A 20,850-nucleotide genomic window follows, 5' to 3' on the forward strand; every position below is an offset into this window, starting at 1 on the left:
GTATATTTAAAAATAAAAGAATAATTCTTTCAAGCTTCTGGGGCATCACAAATTTGGTATCAGAGCAGTATTGTTAAATGAATTCATTATTACTAGAGTTGTAGGAATTGATTATAAGTAGAGTATTAATGTTTATTATTTTGAATACATAATTGACTGCATGTGTGAATTATTTAGATTAAAAAAATTATGCAAGTAAATAATTAAAATAGATTTATTAGAGCCAAAAGAGCAACACAATCTAGCTTTAATGCCATCGGATGGTGTGATTTAATTGGCGCATAGTATGGCACAAGTAATGGGAGATGTAGAGAGCAAATTAGTTAGGAGAAAATAAGATGAGGGTGACAAGTACTTGCATATATTCCATAATTAAAGCCTATATTATTCAAAGGAGCTACATGATCTCAGGCTACAAAAGATTGATTACTCAAGTAAAAAAAAATATTTGACAATATGTAGAGTCTGAAAAGCAAGAAAATACCATTGGATGTGTTCCTCTTTGAAGGAGAGTTCGAGAGATAGTGGGTTGGATAACAAAGAGGGAAATTTTAAGGGAAGATAAATATTGAGATCTCTTCGGATGAGTTTATTGTAGTATTCGCAATATAGTTTGTGCTTTGTACCTCCTTTAACATGAAGATAGATGTAGGAAGCTTTATCAAGTTAGAGTGTGGATACAAGATATTGATGCAATATAAGCTGAGTTTACTACTCAAGGGATACTCTTCACTTGATCCATATTTTTGAAGAAAAGTGCTATAAAATTTTGTAGGGGTTAAACAGAAAGCTGAGATGTCTGTTAGTACCTTTATAGATTCAAGAGTTTTCTTAGTTGGTAGAGTGGGTTAGACTGATAAAGATTGATTTAACAGTACTAGTATTCAGACATGAGGTGAGCTTAAGATATAATGCCAATAAGAGGAGTAAATATGAAGCAAGTAGGGATAAAGATAGAGATAGTGATAATAAAAGTTGATATAAAGATTCGAGGGGATCTAAATCGATAACATCTACTGGCAGTTATAGCGAGTGTATTCATTATGGTCGACGACGTTAGAGTTAGTGCTAGTTGTTCACGATGCGATGTTTTCGCTATGGACAACAAAGACATAAGATAGTAGATTGTCCTCAGAGGGAATTTAGATGAAGGACTAATTTTGGTGCAAGATAATCCAGATAAGCTAAAGAATAGAATGAAAGATGAACAAATAAGGTGAATGATAGAGTTGTCAATGGTAGTCAGAGGGACATTAATACACCATGATCGACTGCACCTACTCCAGTGATGTCATGTGTGTATAACTTACAGTATCTAGAAGACTAATAATAACCTAAAAGTTTTACTAATAAAAATTTAATTTGCATGATTGAATGACATAATATAACATACATAATTGAATGAGTTATATGATTGTATTTTTTATGAGTTTTGATTTAAGTTTTGATGTTATGAATTTGGTTTATATCAATTTTGTGCTTGAATTGTTAAGGAAAATGTGAAGAACACCATTTTTTAAGATTGATAGATTGCAATAACCTATATTTTGATATAGTGAAATGGATTTTTTTTTTCATGAGTCATTATAAGTTTAAATCACAAACCATCTTCACCATAGCATATATATTATAATATTTTAATTACACTAATTTTTTCATATATTTTGGGTATAAGTCCAAATCCTTAAAAAATCAACACATATTAGTATAAGTATGGAATTGAGACCGTTAGATATCTATTTTGTAAACTTATTCCACCAAAAAATTTTAAATAAATTGGGCTATTTTATGGATATATTTTTTATAATTTTTAAAGCCATAAAATAATTTATATACATTTTATACTAAAAATTAATTAAATTATATAATTATATTATTATTTATTTATAAATATATTAAGCCACTTAACATAGCTTTATTAAATTCCATTCCTAATTCCTAAAAACGGCTAACATAGAATGAATTAGGAAAAATAAGATACAAATTGACCCAATTATGCATTATTTACTATAATACATTAGAAATAAATGTGGGTATGTGATTGAGTAATAGTTAGTCACTATTACTGCTGTAGTTATGTGATAATAATTTGTATGTGTGTGAGGGGATAAGTAAAGACTAGTTATTCATTTACATTGGCTGAAGATTGATTAACTTGTACATGATGTTGGGTCGACAGATTTTTCTTTAAATACGATGATTTATTGTTATCTTCTACTAGTTCATGTGATACTAATTGAGAGTTAAAAAGAGATGATTATTATGTCGATTGACATAAAGTGACGACTCTATTTTCTTAGTTAACAATGTATTCATAATGATATGATACTGGAAAAAATATCGATTAAACCATAACTTCTTTCTTATTTAGTGTGACTGCTAAAATACATATTATTGAAGCATTATTTTTATTAATATACAATTTTTTTATTATTGCACAGATTTATTATTACTATATTATTTTATTGCTCATGCTACCAATTAATTGTTATCGATACGGAAATTGATACTAGTTGATATTATTGACTCACTGCATTGATACTAAGTATATGACACACTAAGTATGTAATATAGTGAACATGCATGTGACATATTGGACATCATGTATAGGCTATTCTAGGGTTTTAATGTATTGATATGATTCTGATAATTTTTATTAAGGCTTTAGTTTTATTGATTATATGATTTCTTTGTTGATTAATATTATATATTGCTGATTCATTAGCTACTTTATTAATCTGAAACCCATACTGGTTTATTAGTTTTTCCACTATATTATTTTATGATTTATAGAATTTATTATTACTATCTACTACATGTGAGTTTTATTATATATGTACAAATTCATAATCATATTAATATTACTATTATGATTTAATTATTAACATGCATATTACTCATTTGTCATACTTTGAGTTCAGTTATGGGATTTATTTACTTGTTGAACTTTTGAGCTCATTGTATGTGATTAAATAATTTTAGATTATGGCAAGAATGCAGGAGTGTGAGATTGAGGATTCTTAAGATTCAGGTTATTATTATGTTAGTTATTCTTTTATACTCATGATAAAATAATAGTGATATGGTTGTATATATCTTGAGTAGTGTATATATATATATATATATATATATTATATTTATATGGTTGATGTTTTGAGTAATAGTTTTGTTTCCGCTAGAATTTATATTGATAAAAAAGTAGATAACTCTAGTTGTCGTATATTTAAAAATAAAAGAATAATTCTTTCAAGCTTTTGGGGCGTCACAAGCTTGGTATCAGAGCAATATTGTTAAAAGAATTCATTATTACTAGAGTTGTAGGAATTGATTATAAGTAGAGTATTAAGGTATATTATTTTGCATACATAATTGATTGCATATGTGAATTATTTAGATTAAAAAAAATTATGCAAGTAAATAATCAAAATAGAATTGTTAGAGCCAAATGAGCAACACAGTCTAGCTTTAGTGCCATCGAATGGTGTGATTCAATTGGTTACTAGTATGACACAAGTAATGGGAGATGTAGAGAGAAAATTAGTTATGAGAAAATAAGATGAGGGTGACAAGTGCTTGAAGATATTCCATAATTAAAGCCTATATTATTCAAAGGAGCTATATGATCTCAGGCTACATAAGATTGATTATTGAGGTAAAAAAGATCCTTGATAGCATATAGTGTCTAAAAAGCAAGAAGATACCATTGGATGTGTTCCTCTTTGAAGGAGAGACTGAGAGATAGTGGGTTAGATAACAGAGAGAGAAATTTTAAGGGAAGATAAATTTTGAGATATCTTGGGATGAGTTTATTATAGTATTCGGGATATAGTTTGTGCTTTGTACCTCCTTTAACATGATGATATATGTAGGAAGCTTTATCAAGTTGGAGTGTGAATACAAGATGTGATGCAATATAAGCCATGTTTATTACTCTTGCTAGGGATGCTCCTCACTTTATTCATATTTTTGAAGAAAGGTGCTATAAATTTTGTAGGGGTTAAACAGAAAGCTGAGACGTCTATTAGTACCTTTATAGATTCAAGAGTTTTCTTAGTTGGTATAGTGGGTTAGACTGAGAAAGATTGATTTAACAGTACTAGCATTCAGACATGAGGTGATCTTAAGATATGATGCCAATAAGAGAAGGAGTAGATATGAGACAAGTAGGGATAAAAATAGAGACAATGATAAGAAAAGTTGATATAATGATTCGAGGGGATATGAATCAATAACATATACTAACAGCTATAGCGAGTGTATCATTTTGGTCGACGACATTCGAGTTAGTGTTACTTGTTCACGAGGCAATGTTTTCACTATGGACAACAAAGACACATGATAGTAGATTGTCCTCAGAGGGAATTTAGATGAAGGACTAATTCTAGTGCAGGATAATCTAGATAGACTGAAGAATACAATGAAAGATGAACAAATAGGGTCAATGATAGAGCTGTCAATGGTAGTAAGAGGGACATTGTTGCACCATGATCGACTACACCTACTCCAGTGATGTCATGTGTGTATAACTTATAATATCTAGAAGACTAATAATAACCTAAAAGTTTTACTAGTAAAAATTTAATTTGCATGATTGAATGACATAATATAACATACATAATTGAATGACATGTGATTGAATGAATTATATGATTGTATTTTTTTTTTATGAGTTTTTATTTAAGTTTTGATGTTATGAATTTGGTTTATATCAATTTTGTGCTTGAATTGTTAAGGAAAATGTCAACAACGTCATTTTTTAAGATTGATAAATTGTAATAACCTATATTTTGATATAGTGAAATAGATTTTTTTTTTCTGGAGTCATATAAGTTTAAATCACAAATCATCTTTATCATAACATATATCTTATAGTATTTTAATTATACCATTTTTTTCATAACTTTTGGGCTTTAGTCCAAATCCTTAAAAAATCAACACATATTAGTATAAATGAGGAATTGGGACCGTCAGGTATCTATTTTGTAAACTTATTCCACCAAAAAAATTTAAATAAATTGGGCAATTTTATGGATATATATTTTATAATTTTTAAAGCCATAAAATAATTTATATGAATTTTATACTAAAAATTAATTAAATTATATAATTATATTATTATTATTATATTATTATTTATTCATAAATATCTTAAGCCACTTAACATAACTTTATTAAATTCCATTCCTAATTCCTTAAAATGGCTAACATAGAAGGAGCTAGGAAAAATAAGATAGAAATTGAGGAGAGAAAATAAAACATTGGATTTGGAGGCCATATAGTGATTTTTATCAGTCAATCTTATTGAGAAATTTGCTCGTCTCATTGTAAGGAGTCAATGATACATTACCAAAAAAATCATTTAATCAATTATGATTTTAAAATCTTCTAAATTTAAATTTAAAATTTTATGAACTTTGATTTAAGCAAATTTATAATGAAACTGAATATCTTGGTGAGATAAATCATTGACACAAAAACTAATCCGATCCAAATCCAAATGAGCTCAAAGCAAGTGAAGTATGGTTAAAAGCTTTGTATAAATAATAAAATTTTTAAAATTCTTTAAATCTTGCATTCTTATAGTCCAAATGAGCATATCAATAAAATAAATCCAATGAGCCTAATATCACTCAATTTTGAGGCCAAGAAGGAACTTAAATATTAAAAGAATGATTTATAAATAACTGATTTAACATGTGTAGTTTGAAGGAGCGTTTTGGGATTTTTGCTAAAATTAACAAAATGCTACTAAAAAAAATGGAAATAAATCCTCATTCCCCATATGAAAGAGATCCTTAAGAGTTTGGACCTAGACTTGAATTTAGAGAGGGCTTGAATATTTAAAGAACTTTAGAGTTCAACTTAAAGTTCAACATAGACGATAATCGATAGTAGTCATCATTGCCCACGACCATTATTCAATCACTACTACCCAATTATGTTCTCTTGATCATCATTACTAGATTAGTCTCTCAACCACTATCACCTAACTACAATTTCTTACCAACTTCATTGCCTATCATCACCACCAATACTGATGCACGTTACTACATATAAGGTTGATACATATTATCGACAGAAATACTAACATCTATCAAATTTATTGTATACCATAACTAGTAATATTAATTTATGCCATTATTTATGTGGTATATGCACACCGATGATACAAACATCGATGACTGTTGATTTTATCACCTATCATCATGAAAAATGTTGAAGCACACTATCATCATAAAGTTTACTACACATAATCGACCCCAACTTCTACTATTCAAATTAACACTAAAATTTATACTTGATTTGTGATTCTTTGGTCTCATATTGATTTGGTTCGTGAGATTTGAGTAAACTTCACTAGAGTGGCAAAATTGGAATGAATTTCAGTGTCCAATACTGAAAATTGAGCTTAAATAATATAAATGAACTTTGGTATCTCATACTCCTAATTGGGTTTAAACAATTAGAATTATTATGGGCTAGAATATATACGAGGATAGATTCAGGCAGAACCAGGAGTTTCTCATTTGATGTTGTTGTTGTTATGATCAGATTATTACAATACTACCCCTGATCCCATGGAGAAATTATTCGAGTCTGGATGACAAAAAATTATTCGGATGTAAATATATATAATGTGTATATTAAATATAATTTTAGACATAATTTAATTTTTTTTATACATAATATGTACAAACACATGCAGGAGGGAATAATTTCTCATGGCAATAACTTCTGGTCAAAAAATTTGGAGCAAATAAATTAGACGAACCCTAACGTCTTTCCCGATCGTGTTGTTGTCCCCTTCTACGTCGCGGCTTCTGTCTCTGCTTCCTTTTGTCAGCCTAATCCGACTTCCTGCTACTACCCATCGATTTGGCCTTTGCTTACCGTTGCCGCCCGCCTGTTCTTGACACTCGCATGTTCGTTATTTCTCGACAGTCGTAAATTTATGATTATTTATTGGATTCCTTTTCTTTGTTCATTCTGGAACGCCTCCTCTTTTAGCCATTATAATTCGGGACTTGTTGAATTTTTTGTAGGTTTAATACATATTAACTTCAGGCTTTTCTTTTGATTTCTTTTTGGTATGATTTTTTTTAGGGGGTGTTTGGTATAGGATTGGATTCAATTTTAGTAGGATTTACTAAATCCTGTAAATTCGGATTTAATAAATCCTGTGCTCATAAATCCTGAATTGTGTTTGGTATGACAATTTTTAAATCTTGTTAAATCCAGAAAGATGTTTGGCAGCAGATAACAGGATTTAAAACGATTGAATATTTAAAATTGAAGGAGAAATATGAAGCCAACTAATTATTTAACTAATAATCCTACTAATTATTTAACTAACAATTTAATTGCCATTTTATTAGTTTTAATTATAAATTTAATTATTAATTATCTTATTAATCACTTAATAATTCTACTGATCATTAATTATTTAATTATTATTTATATTATTAATTATATGTTTAACAATGTATATTTTAAATTATATTAATTAAGATAGACTATAATATAATGTAAAAAAAAAAGAAATTCACAAATAGAATAAGAACTTAAAACCCAGATTTGTGGAGAAAATCTAATTAGTTTTTGGAACAGAAAAACACATTGTGTTACTCTACCCTACATCAAAAATTTTGATGAAAACAATATTCCTACTAAGGCACGACCTTCCCAGATGAATAAAGAATATCTTCAATTATGTCAAAATGAAATATTGGAATTACTCAATAAAAAATTAATCCGTAAATCTAGCTCACCATGGAGCTGTACAACATTTTATGTAATGAATGCTGCAGAAAAGGAACGAGGAAAACCTCGCCTTGTTATTAATTATAAACATCTTAATAAGGTTTTAAAATGGATACGTTATCCTATTCCTAATAAGCGTGATTTATTAAATCGCTTAATAGAAGCTCAGATTTTCTTTAAATTTGATCTTAAATCAAGCTATTGGCAAATTCAAATAGTTGAACATGATCGCTATAAGACAACTTTCATCGTCCCATTCAGACAATATCAATGGAACGTTATGCCATTTGGCTAAAAGAACATTCCGTCCGAATTTCAAAGAGTTATGAATGAAATATTCAATCAGTATAACCAATATATTATAGTCTATATTAACGATGTTCTTATTTATTCAAAAACTATTGAAGAATATTTTAAACATTTAAAAACCTTTAAATGGTTAGCTCAAACAAATGGGTTAGTGATTTCTTAACCCAAAATGAAAATTTTCCAAACAGAAATTCGATTCCTTGGAAATTTTATCAAAAATAACACTATTATATTGGAGTATTGCATTTGCTGACAAATTTCCTGATCAAATTTTAGATAAACAATAGCTCCAAAGATTTTTAGGAGCTCTTAATTATGTATCTGAATTTTATCAAAATATGGCAACTGATGCCGCGCCACTTTATAAAAGGCTTCGAAAAAATCCTACACCATGGAGTGAAGAATGTACAAAATATCAATTGCGGATATTTAAATACAAAAGCTAGGATAGAATTAAATACAGAAACTACTAATAGAAGAGAAACAAAAAGAGAGAGAGAGAGAACTCACAGTGATTTAGCAAACCAGAAATTTTATTAAACTTCAAAGCTCTTACTACAAACTTGTGCTCTTTCAACTGAAAAGGCTTCCATTTATAGGCACATAAACAATCGGACTTGAAATAAAAAAAATTTACATCTGAAAGTAAAGCACACGCATGGGCAATAATAATACAAAAAATAAACTTTAAGGATAATAATAAACGTTAGGTGGAGATTCCTTGCTCTATTATCTGATAAGTGGAAATGCCTTTTCCACTTGTAAAGCATAATGGTGGGGTTCAATTCCCCATTATTGTCCTATTAGGAGAGATACCCTTTTCTGGAGGTGAGTTTGGTGTTTGTGGGATATAGTGCCCACTGTCCTTGGGTTTAAATGATAAAATCATCATCTTCTTCTAGAAGAGTGGTCTTGCCTGGACGAGTTCTTGGTCATGTTTCTCGTGACTGGGTGCTCATTTGATCTCAGTCTGGCACTTCGTCCGATTTTTACGAAGCTTTGTCCGATTCTGAGAAAATTTCTACAAGTTATTGCTCGTAGACTTGTTGAAGCCAAATCTTGATTTGCTCCGGTGTTTCATGAGGAAACTTTCTCTGCAGATTTTTGTGCATCTTTTTTAATGAAAATTCTTCCTTGGTTGGCAAACTTCATGTCTTGAGGATGTTATTTTGAATAACCTTATCTACTTGCTTAATTTTATCGGCAATTAAGATGGATGACCACCATTTGATTGAAAAATTGTGGACTAAGCATTTTATATTAAGGAGGCTATCTTGGTTGATTTCCACATTCCATGTCCAAATCCATGGAAGTTTTCCTTGTGCGAAGAAAAAGAACTGGCTCATGCCGTCGACAATATAATCTGAGTTGATTTTTTGAAGATGGGGAGAAGTTTCTACCCATTTTGTGTATTTGCTCTGAAGCTCAGAAGGAAGAATGGTGACAGTGGCACCCCTCTGCTCCCACCGTTTGAAAAACCAATTTGGAATTGGATTTTCTAATAGTTCGGGATTAAGGATGAACATTCAGGAGTGACTTTTATTAGAATTAAGAATATAGAAAGCCTTGTTCATGGCTTGAATATAAGTCCAATAATTAAATAAATAACGTTTGGGTGGATCGTCGGTGACTTTGGCGTAGTCCATTGCTTGAGTTTGAAAGGGAGTGATGCCTCAATCTTTCGGATGGAGAATTTGTAAAAGATTGGCCCGACTATAGGCGATTTGATGATGATCATCATAGTGATGCTTAATTGTGATACATTTTAAATGTATAATGATATCTTCGTATTCACGATCATAATATGAATCTTGAATAAAAGGATTATCTGCAAGGCATTTTCGGAACAGAGTCCATGGATTAATGATGTCATAATATTCGATGTTGAGTTCAATGATGGATTCAACTGCGATTTCGAGAATGGGTTCAAAAATTTTGGAGGATGGTTCAGCCGATATATTATGCTTGGAGATAGGCACAACTGGTGATGCCATTTGAGGAGCCTCTGATTCTTGAGGTCCGTAGAGAAATGTCCTTAGTAATATCATTTACGGAGGGACATGGCCTCGTCTGTGGAAAGAATTATTAGTACGACTCGGGTAGCACCTCAAGGCCATCCTCATCCTCTGGGAGTCATTGACTCCTTTTGGTAAGGGGTGCGCCACCCCTGATCTGCCATGCAAAAAATCCTTCAAATATTCACGGGTTAAGAAATCAGGAAGGCTATTAGTAGAGCCTTCAATGTATTCAATTGTAAAATCAAAAAGAGATAATTGTGCTTGCCAAATGGCAAAGATTTGTTTAGATGCTAGATTTTTAACATCTTTTTTCTAAGATGTATTTTGTTGAACTACAATCAATACGTAATAAAAAGGATTGATTTAATAAATCATCTTTAAATTTAAAGATAGTTTTTACTATTGCTAACATCTCCTTCTTTATAGTCGAATATTTGCTTTTAGTTGGGTTCCATAACCCTGAAGTAAAACGAACTAATTGTTCTTTACCGGTAATCGGGTGGCGTTGTTTGAGGATACCACCATAACCTAAATTAGAGGCGTCTGTTTCTATGATTTTGAAATAGGTAGGATTAGCAAGATTGATGCAAGGTAAATTTTTTACCCGTTGCTTAATAAGCTGGACTACTTTCGTACATTCTTCAGTCCATGGTGTTGGATTTTTTCGAAGCCTTTTATAGAGTGGCGCGGCATCAGTTGCCATATTTTGATAAAATTCAGATACATGATTAAGAGCTCCCAAAAATCTTTGGAGCTGCTGTTTATTTAAATTTTGATCAGGAAATTTGTCAGAAAATGCAATACTCCGATTGATTGGAATAATAGTGTTATTTTTGATGAAATTTCTAAAGAATCGGATTTCTGTTTGGAAAATTTTCATTTTGGGTTCAGAAATTACTAACCCATTTGTTTGAGCTAACCATTTAAAGGTTTTTAAATATTTGAAATGTTCTTCAATAGTTTTTGAATAAATAAGAACATCGTCAATATAGACTATAATATATTGATTATACTGATTGAATATTTCATTCATAATTCTTTGAAATTCGGAGGGAGCATTCTTTAAGCCAAATGGCATAACGTTCCATTCATATTGTCCGAATGGGACAGTGAAAGCTGTCTTATAGCTATCATGTTCAGCTATTTGAATTTGCCAGTCCCGATTTAAGATCGAATTTAGAGAAAATTTGAGCTTCTATTAGGCGATTTAATAAATCGCGCTTATTAGGAATAGGATAACGTATCCATTTTAAAACCTTATTAAGAGGTTTATAATTAATAACAAGGCGAGGTTTTCCTCATTCCTTTTCTGCAGCATTCATTACATAAAATGTTGTACAGCTCCATGGTGAGTTAGATTTAAGGATTAATTTTTTATTGAGTAATTCCAAGATTTCATTTTGATATAATTGAAGATATTCTTTATTCATATGGGAAGGCTGTGCCTTAGTAGGAATATTGTTTTCATCAAAATTTTCGATGTAGGGGAGAGTAACACAATGTGTTTTCCTATTCCAAAAACTAATTGGATTTTTTCCACAAACCTGGGTTTTAAGTTCTTGTTCTATTTGTGAAATTTTTTGCTGAATAAACGATTGTTGTATTTTAACAGTCAATTCCTTTGATTGAATTTCCTCAACTAAGGAATTAATATGTAATTGTTTTCCTTTAAATTTGTTTATTTCATTAAAAATGATTTTTTTGGATCAATTATGAACTAGAATTTGATAGGAGGGTTACAACAATATTAGGTAATACCCTCAAGATCTGTTCTAATTGGCATGATTTTAAATAGAAATGGAGTTCCTAAAATAATATGTTGAGAAAGATTTTTAACTAATAGAAAAGGAGTTTGAATATAGTAGTCTTGTTGATATATTGCTACTTGAGATAATTTATATTTGATTTGCACACTATTTCCACTAGCTGATGTTAATCGCTGCATGATTTTTTCAAAATACTTAGATAAAACTAGTCATTCTTGGATGCAATTCATATCTGCTCTACTATCTACAAGAGCAGTTAAATTGGTAAGAACCAGAGATTTTTGTATTACTAAGGTGATGGTTATAAACCATTTATGAATAATAGCTTGTTGTAAAGAATTAATGAGGGTATTATTCTCATAATTTTGAGATGTCGATGGCTCTTATGGATCAGGATGATATAGAAGTTGTTCTAATTCTAAATTAGTTATCTAGAACTCGCTCTGTGCCACTATCTCCATTCTTCCTCCTTAGTTTCAGAGCAAATACACAGAATGGGTAGAAACTTCTCCCCATCTTCAAAAAATCAACTCAGATTATATTACTGACGGCATGAGCGAGTTCTTTTTCTTCGCACAAGGATAACTTTCATGGATTTGGACATGGAATGTCCAAATCAACTAAGATAGCCTCCTCAATATAAAATGCTTAGTCCGCAATTTTTCAATCTAATGGTGGTCATCCATCTTAATTGCCGATAAAATTAAGCAAGTAGATAAGGTTATTCAAATTAACCTCCTCAAGACATGAAGTTTGCCAACCAAGGAAGAATTTTCATTAAAAAAGATGCACAAAAATCTACAGAGAAAGTTTCCTCATGAAACACCGGAGCAAATTAAGATTCGGCTTCAACAAGTCTACGAGCAGCAACTTGTAGAAATTTTCTAAGAATCGGACAAAGCTTCGCAAAAATCCGACGAAGTGCCAGAGCAATGGGATCAAATGAGCACCCAGTCACTAGAAGCAGAACCAAGCACTCGTCTAGACAAGACCACACTTCTAGAAGAAGATGATGATTTTACCATTTAAATCCAAGGATAGTGGGCACTAGATCCCACAAACACCAAACTCACCTTCAGAAAAGGGTATATCTCCTCACAGGAGGATAATGGGGAATTGAACCCCACCATTATGCTTTACAAGTGGAAAAGGGATTTCCACTTATCAGATAATGGAACAAGGAATCTCCACCTAACGTCTATTATTGACCTTAAATTTTACTTTTTGTATTATTATTGTTCTTGCGTGTGCTTTACTTTCAGATGTAAAAATTTTTCATTTCAAGTCCGGTTGTTTGTGTGCCTATAAATGGAAGCCTCTTCAGTAGAAAGAGCACAAGTTTGTTGTAAGAGATTTGAAGTTTAATAAAATTTCTGGTTTGCTTAATCACTGTGAGTTCTCTCTCTCTCTCTCTCGCTCTCTCTTTCTTTGTTTATCTTATATTAGTAGTTTCTGTATGTAATTCTATCCTAGTTTCTGTATTTAATATCCACAATTAGTATCAGAGCCATGTTAGCTTAAACTTTTTATTGATAATTTTTCATTTTTTCTTTAAATGGCGGAGGCAAGAATTATTCCTTTTTGTTATTAGAACTTTCCTTCTAAACTCTAAAGTAATGTAGTTACTACACTTATGCTTGATTGTATTGGACTTTGGCAGTAAAACTTATAAGAAGGGTAGTAAGTCCAGGATAGTCCATGTTGTCAAGTAGACGTTACGAAACTATAGTATTTTATCTTAGAGGATCGTTCTAATTGCCTCTTTCATTTTCAATAAAAATGTAAACTTGTCAATACTTTTATGTTCATGGCATCATCAGCTTCTTCTTCTATTCTCCAAAAGGGGAAAATACCCTCTTTTAGAGATATTAAAAATGCTGAATTAATTGAATACCCTCTTAATGAAGTGGATTTAAATAAATGGACTCTACCAAAGGTAGACAAAAATCTTATTTACCAAATAGGAACATTTGATTTCAAAGGTAAAACTACCATAAAAATGGTAGAACAGTCTATAACCATTGATTCCACAGAGAAAACTATCTCTCTGTTATCATATGATGATCTCAGATCATACATGCAAGATTACAAATATCTGCATATAGGCTTAATACAAATAGCCTTTAAGCCTCTAACATTAAGAAGTCTTAATGCATACATCCTTACATGTTTAAGAGATGGACGATGCCTTAATTGGGCACAATCACTTATGGGAGTTATGAAAATCAGTCTCTATCATGGACCAGTTTACTTTAACACCTTTCCAAATCTTAGTCTATCATTAACAGATGTGCATCTATTTGAAGCACTTAAATTTCATCTCCAACTCCATGGGTATAATTTTCTCCCTGTATCAGAAATGATAGCTTTAATCTATCGAATCCACTTTAAAGTAATGAATACCTTAAGTCCTAGAGTAAAAAAGGTAGTTCAATCAAATAGTAGAACCACCTTAATCAAAATCAATCTTTTAGCTTCAAATATAGCCACAAATAGGGTAATTCATTAGAATGAAGTAACATTTCCAGAACATGGATATTACCTCAAGTAATTACCCCTCAACCAGTAATAAATCATGACATCGATCAAATTCTGTAAACTGCAGATGGAGATGTCGAAGTTCTATTTAATCCTAGAAGATCAATCCAACTTCCTAGGATATCTATTCCTTCGATTTCAGAAGAAGTTAAAACTTCTAAATCAGATGAATCAGAGATATCCTATAGTCCAGGATTAACTTTCAATAGAAATAAAATATTTCATCCAATTAGGGGAAATTCAGAAATTAACTCCCAACTCCTGAAATGCAATTTTAATGTACGGACCAAATACTGCTTTGAGAGAGACGGTAATCCGTCGTTATATGTTACCAAAATTTTAATTATTTCGAAACTAGTATAGAAAAATGTTATCATAAGAAGAACGAATCAAATTTTCAGATCAATACTTCTTAGATCTAGAAGATTTTTATAAAAATGGAAAGGCATATGTTTCATTTACATATTGGTTTGTTAACCAAATAACATCCAATATTAGAATGATGAAAGGTCAATCATCAAAACCTAAAATTAGTATGACTCCATTCAGAAATATTTCTTCCGATCCATAGGCTATTAGAGAATTTGCTATTATAGTAAAGCAACTCAACTTTACTAATAGAACTTTACAAACTATTAAATCTCATTTAGAAAGTATAGATAAAAAATTAGATTTGTTAAAAGAAAAATTTGAACAAATATTTGACAAAAATTTACAACATTCTACCAATTCCATGATAGTTACCAGACCAGCTGTAAAGCTTACACCTCCAATTAAAATGAAATTAGATGAATATCTTAATATTTCTGAGGTTATAAACAAATTAAATATCCGTATTCTAATACCAATTGCGGATAGTTAAATACAGAAACTAGGATAGAATTAAATACACAAACTACTAATAGAAGAGAAACGAAGAAAGGGAGAGAGAGAGAGAACTCACAGTGATTTAGCAAACCAGAAATTTTATTAAACTTCAAAGCTCTTACTACAAACTTGTGCTCTTTCAACTGAAGGGGCTTCCATTTATAGGCACACAAACAATCAGACTTGAAATGAAAAATTTTTACATCCGAAAGTAAAGCACACGCAAGGAAAATAATAATACAAAAAGTAAACTTTAAGGACAATAATACACGTTAGGTGGAGATTCCTTGCTTCATTATCTGATAAGTGGAAATGCCTTTTTTACTTGTAAAGCATAATGGTGGGGTTCAATTCTCCATTATCGTCCTGTGAGGAGAGATACCCTTTTTTGGAGGTGAGTTTGGTGTTTGTGGGATCTAGTGCTTACTATCCTTGGGTTTAAATGGTAAAATCATTATCTTCTTCTAGAAGTGTGGTCTTGCCTGGACGAGTACTTGGTCCTGCTTCTCGTGATTTGGTGCTCATTTGATCCCAGTGCTCTGGCACTTCATTGGATTTTTGCGAAGCTTTGTCAGATTCTGAAATTTTTTTTGCAAGTTGCTGCTCGTAGACTTGTTGAAGCCGAATCTTGATTTGCTCTAGTGTTTAATGAGGAAACTTTCTCTTCAGATTTTTGTGCATCTTTTTTAATGAAAATTCTTCCTTGATTGGCAAACTTCGTGTCTTGAGGAGGTTACTATACTATACCATATATACTACCACTACTCTAAATTATAGCTACTAATATTATGTTATAACACTTCTAATGATTATATACACTTACTATAATGCTATAGTATGGTATATTATATTATGTTATAGAATATATTATACTATACTATTATATTGTATAGTATAATATAATATTGAGCTACTTTTATAGTATAGTATATTATAGTATAGTAGTATAATATAATAGTATATAGTATACTAGTATATATAATGTGGTGTAGTACTATACTATTAAAGTAGTAAAGTATATACTATGTTATGCTATACATTATATAATGTAGTATATATATAAGTATATTTTAGTAGCATAGTATAGTATAGTAACATAGTTAGAGTAGTATATTATTATATTGTATCATAGTAGTATAATATAGTAAAGAAGTATAGAAGTATATAATATAATATAATACTAATATAGTATAGCATAGTATAGTATACTACTATACTATTCTACTACTACTACTAACCTAAACAACTATACTATTATACTATACTATACTATAATATACAATACCATACTATACTACACTACACTATACTATATCATACTATATTATATTTCTATGATAATATACTAAATTATATTATACTTCTACTATACTATAGTATACTATAATATACTATATTATACTATACTATACTATATTATATTATAATATACTACTAGTATACTATACTATATAACACTATATTACCACTATACTATATTATACCTCTAATATACTATATTATACTATAGAGAAATAAAACTAACTATACAACAAACAAGCTAGATGAAGAAAACTTACAAATTTTATTACTTCAAACAAAGCCCTTAGTAGAAATGATGCCCTCTCAGGCTCAATTTACATACTATTTATAGACATAAGTTTTTAGAGAAAACTTAGAGGAGAAAAAATAATACAATTATTAAAGCAAACTTTACATACTTTTATTCTCCACTATATTAGCTGATAACAACTGGTGGGTGACTAGTGACCCACTTTAGGGTTGGAGAATATAACACGTCAGAAAGGCAGCATTATTGATTTCATTATGCTGCCTGTCAGGCTCCTTTATTAAAAGCCTTCGATTTCTTCGGATAGTGGAGCTTTGCCAGGATGATGACTTGGTCCTGCATCTTCGGCTTTGAGCGACTGGTGGTCCAATGGGTCGGGGATTGTATCATCAGAGCGTTGAGAGGTCATCTCTTTGTCATCAGGAAATAACTGGGTCATCTGCTCCCAATAAGCTTTTTGAAGACGAACTTTAATTTGCTCAGGAGATTCATGGGGACAACATTGTTTAAACATTTTTTGAAGATTTTTCAAAAAAAATTCTGCAACAGGAGGCTTCCATTGATTTTTGATAAGGTTATTTTGGATTACTTTATCAATTTGCTTCTTTTTATCATCCACTATAATAGAGGACCACCATTTAACAGAAAAATTGCATGTGAGGCATTTAATATTTAAAGTGTCCTAATTAAATTCAAGATTCTAGGACCTTATCCAAGAAATTTGTGCTTGGGTAAAAAAAAAAAATTCACCCATTCCATCGATAAAATATTAAGTTTTCATAACTTGAGGATGGGGAGATGAATCAACTCAAATATTATAACTGGTCTGCAGTTTGGGTGGTAAAGAGGAATAATTGCTCCTTTATATGCCCACCATTGATAAAACCAAGATGGTATGGGATTGTTTAATAGTTCGGGATTAAGAATGAACATCCAGGAATGCGAAGGAGTAGGATTTAACACATAAAACATTTTTTGCATAGCTTAAATGTAGGTCAAATAATGAAAAGAACAAGTTTTAATATTACCATAAAGTAATGGAATATCAAATTTTTGGATTATAAAACAGGTGATCCCCCAATCTTTAGAATGAATTATGCTGAGAATATTAGCTCGGCTATAGGTTATATTACGTTTGTCGTCGTAAAGATGTTTAACTTCGATACATTGAAGATAAACGAGAATAGCTTCATAAGTTTCTCGGTCGTAAGTAGAGTCTTGAAGAAATGGATTAGTATTCAAATATTCTTTGAAGATAAGCCATGGGGAGGTTTTATCTTTATCTTTAATATTTAGATGTAAAATATGCTCAATGCTCATTTTGAGCAGGGGTTCAAACATTTCGGATGTTTGTTGGGCCACTGGTTGGGCCGTTTCTGAATTGGTTTTTTCGAAAGTTTTTTCCGGCTGATTGGGCTCTTCTGCCCCATATAGATAAGTTTTTAAGGGTACCATTTTTGGAGGAGTAAATTCTCCTCTGCCACGGCTTGTTGGACCACGTCCTCTGCCATGGGGATTTCCATGGAGAGTTGGCCATCCTCGTCCTCGAGTTGGGACGGATGGTGAGGAGCGCCCTTTTGGGGTGCGCCACCCCTCATTGTCCATTGTAGGTTGTAGTTTCTGTAAGATATTTATGTGTTAGAAAATCTGGTAAAGAGTTATCTTTACCTTTAATAAATTCTATAGAAAATAAAAATTGCTAATTGGGCTTGCCAGGTAGAAAATATTTATTTTGATGCTAGACTTTTGACATCTTTCTGTAAAATAAATTTTGTAGAAAAATAGTCGATACGAAGAATAATAGTATTGAGTAAATCGTCTTGGAATTTACTGATAGATTTAATAATAACTAACATTTCTTTTTTTAATGATAATGTATTTAGTTTGAGTAGGATTTCATAATCCCAAGGTAAAACGAACTAATTCTTCCTTTTTTGTTGAAGGATTTTATTGTTTGAGTATACCTCCATATCCTAAGTTGGAGGTATCTGTTTCAACAATTTTTAAATATGTAGGATTTGCTAAATTAATACAAGGAAGATTTTTAATATGTCGTTTAATAATTTGTACTGCTTTTGTACATTCGTTATCCCAAGGGGGAGAGTTTTTCCGAAGTCTTTTAAACAAGGGTGTAACATCCTTGTAAAGGTTGTGATAAAAATCAGATACATAATTTAAAGAACCAAGAAATCGTTGAAGCTATTTTTTTATCTAATATTTTATCAGAAAATTTATTCACAAACTCTAAACTCTTGTGGATAAGAGTTATAGTATCATTTTTTATATTATGACCTAAAAATCAGATTTCTATTTGAAAAGGTTTTATTTTAGGTTTCGATATGACCAAACCATTTTGTCTAGCTAACCATATAAAGGTTTTTGGATGTTTAAAGTGTTCATCTATATGTTTTGAAAAGATTAGAACATCATCGATATAGATGAGAATGTATTTATCATATGGATTAAAAATTTCATTCATGATTTTTTGAAATTCAGATGGAGCGTTTTTTAGTCCAAAGGGCATTACATTCCATTCGTATTGACCGAATGGTACTATAAAAACAATTTTATAACGATCTTCTTCTTTAATCTGAATTTGCCAATATCCAGATTTTAAGTCAAATTTTAAAAATAGATTAGCTTGTGCTAATCGATTAAGAAGATCTCATTTATTAGGAATGTGATATCTTATCCATTTTAAGACTTTATTTAATGGTTTATAATTTATTACGAGACAAGGTTTTCCTCGTTCCTTTTCTGCTGCATTCATAACATAAAATGCAGTACAACTTCAAGGGGAGCTTGATTTTCTAATGATTTGTTTTTCTAAAAGATTGGTAATTTCTTGATGACAAAATTCTAAATATTCTTTGTTCATTTGTGAGGGGCAAGATTTTGTAGGTATTTGACTTTCGTCAAATCCATAAATATAAGAAAGACTAACACAGTGAGTCTTTCTTTTCCAGAAGCTAATAGGATTATCACCACAGACGGTAGTTTTATTTTTTTTTCTAGTTTAAATTTTTTTTGTTTAATTTCAAAATTTTGCAGCTGGCTAGTTAGTTCAACTGTTTGAATTTCTTTAGTTAAATAGTTTATGTGTAATTGTTTTCCTTTGAATTTATTCATTTCATTTAGTATGATCTATTTAGGATCGATAATAAATTTAAATTTGAGAGGGGGATCGCAACAATGAGATATGATATCTTCGATTTTAGTAGTTATTGACATAATGCTAAAGAGGAATGGAGTTCCTAGTATAATATGTTGAGATAGATTTTTTACTAATAAAAATGGGGTTTTAATACAGTAGTCTTGTTGGCATACCAATGCTTCAAATAATTTATATTTGATTTGCATACTATCTCCGCTAGCTGAAGTTAGTTTTGAGTAGTTTTTTCAAAATATTTTGATGGAATTAGTCCTTCCTGGACACAATTCATGTCTGCACCGCTGTCTACTAAAGCAGTAAGATTTGACAATACTAATGATTTTTGGATTACTAATGTTATAGAAATAAACCATTTATGGATAATGGCCTTTGTAAGGAATTAATAAGAGTGTTGTTCTCATTAGTCTGTGATTCATTAAGTTCTTCAAGATCAGGTTGTTCTAAAATCTGTTCTAATTCTATATTCGTTATTCGTGCATATAATTTATCTTGTTCTGATTTAATTAATTGAACTTCCTTTTTCAAGTTTTTTAGTTCAATTTTTAAATCAGTTAGAGTATCAAAGTAGGAATTACACTATGTAATGATATTAGAATGACACAACAACTTATACATAGTGTAATTCCTACTTTGATACATTCGCTTATTATACGTCCATACGTATAATATTCAAAGCTTAACTGACCATTGTCAATTATCAATTTTTCTTTAACTTTAGTAGCAAAGGTAGCAGGTAGTCATTCTAAAAATTTTTCTTTCCAATAACTTGAACTAGCATCGGAAAGATTCCTAGTTATAAATACATCTTTATACCATCTAAAATGAGATAAAGATGGACATTTTAATTTTTGTAATAGAGACGCATTTGTT

Source organism: Dendrobium catenatum, unplaced genomic scaffold (assembly GCF_001605985.2).
Source record: "Dendrobium catenatum unplaced genomic scaffold, ASM160598v2 fragScaff_scaffold_716, whole genome shotgun sequence".
NCBI classification, from domain to species: domain Eukaryota; kingdom Viridiplantae; phylum Streptophyta; class Magnoliopsida; order Asparagales; family Orchidaceae; genus Dendrobium; species Dendrobium catenatum.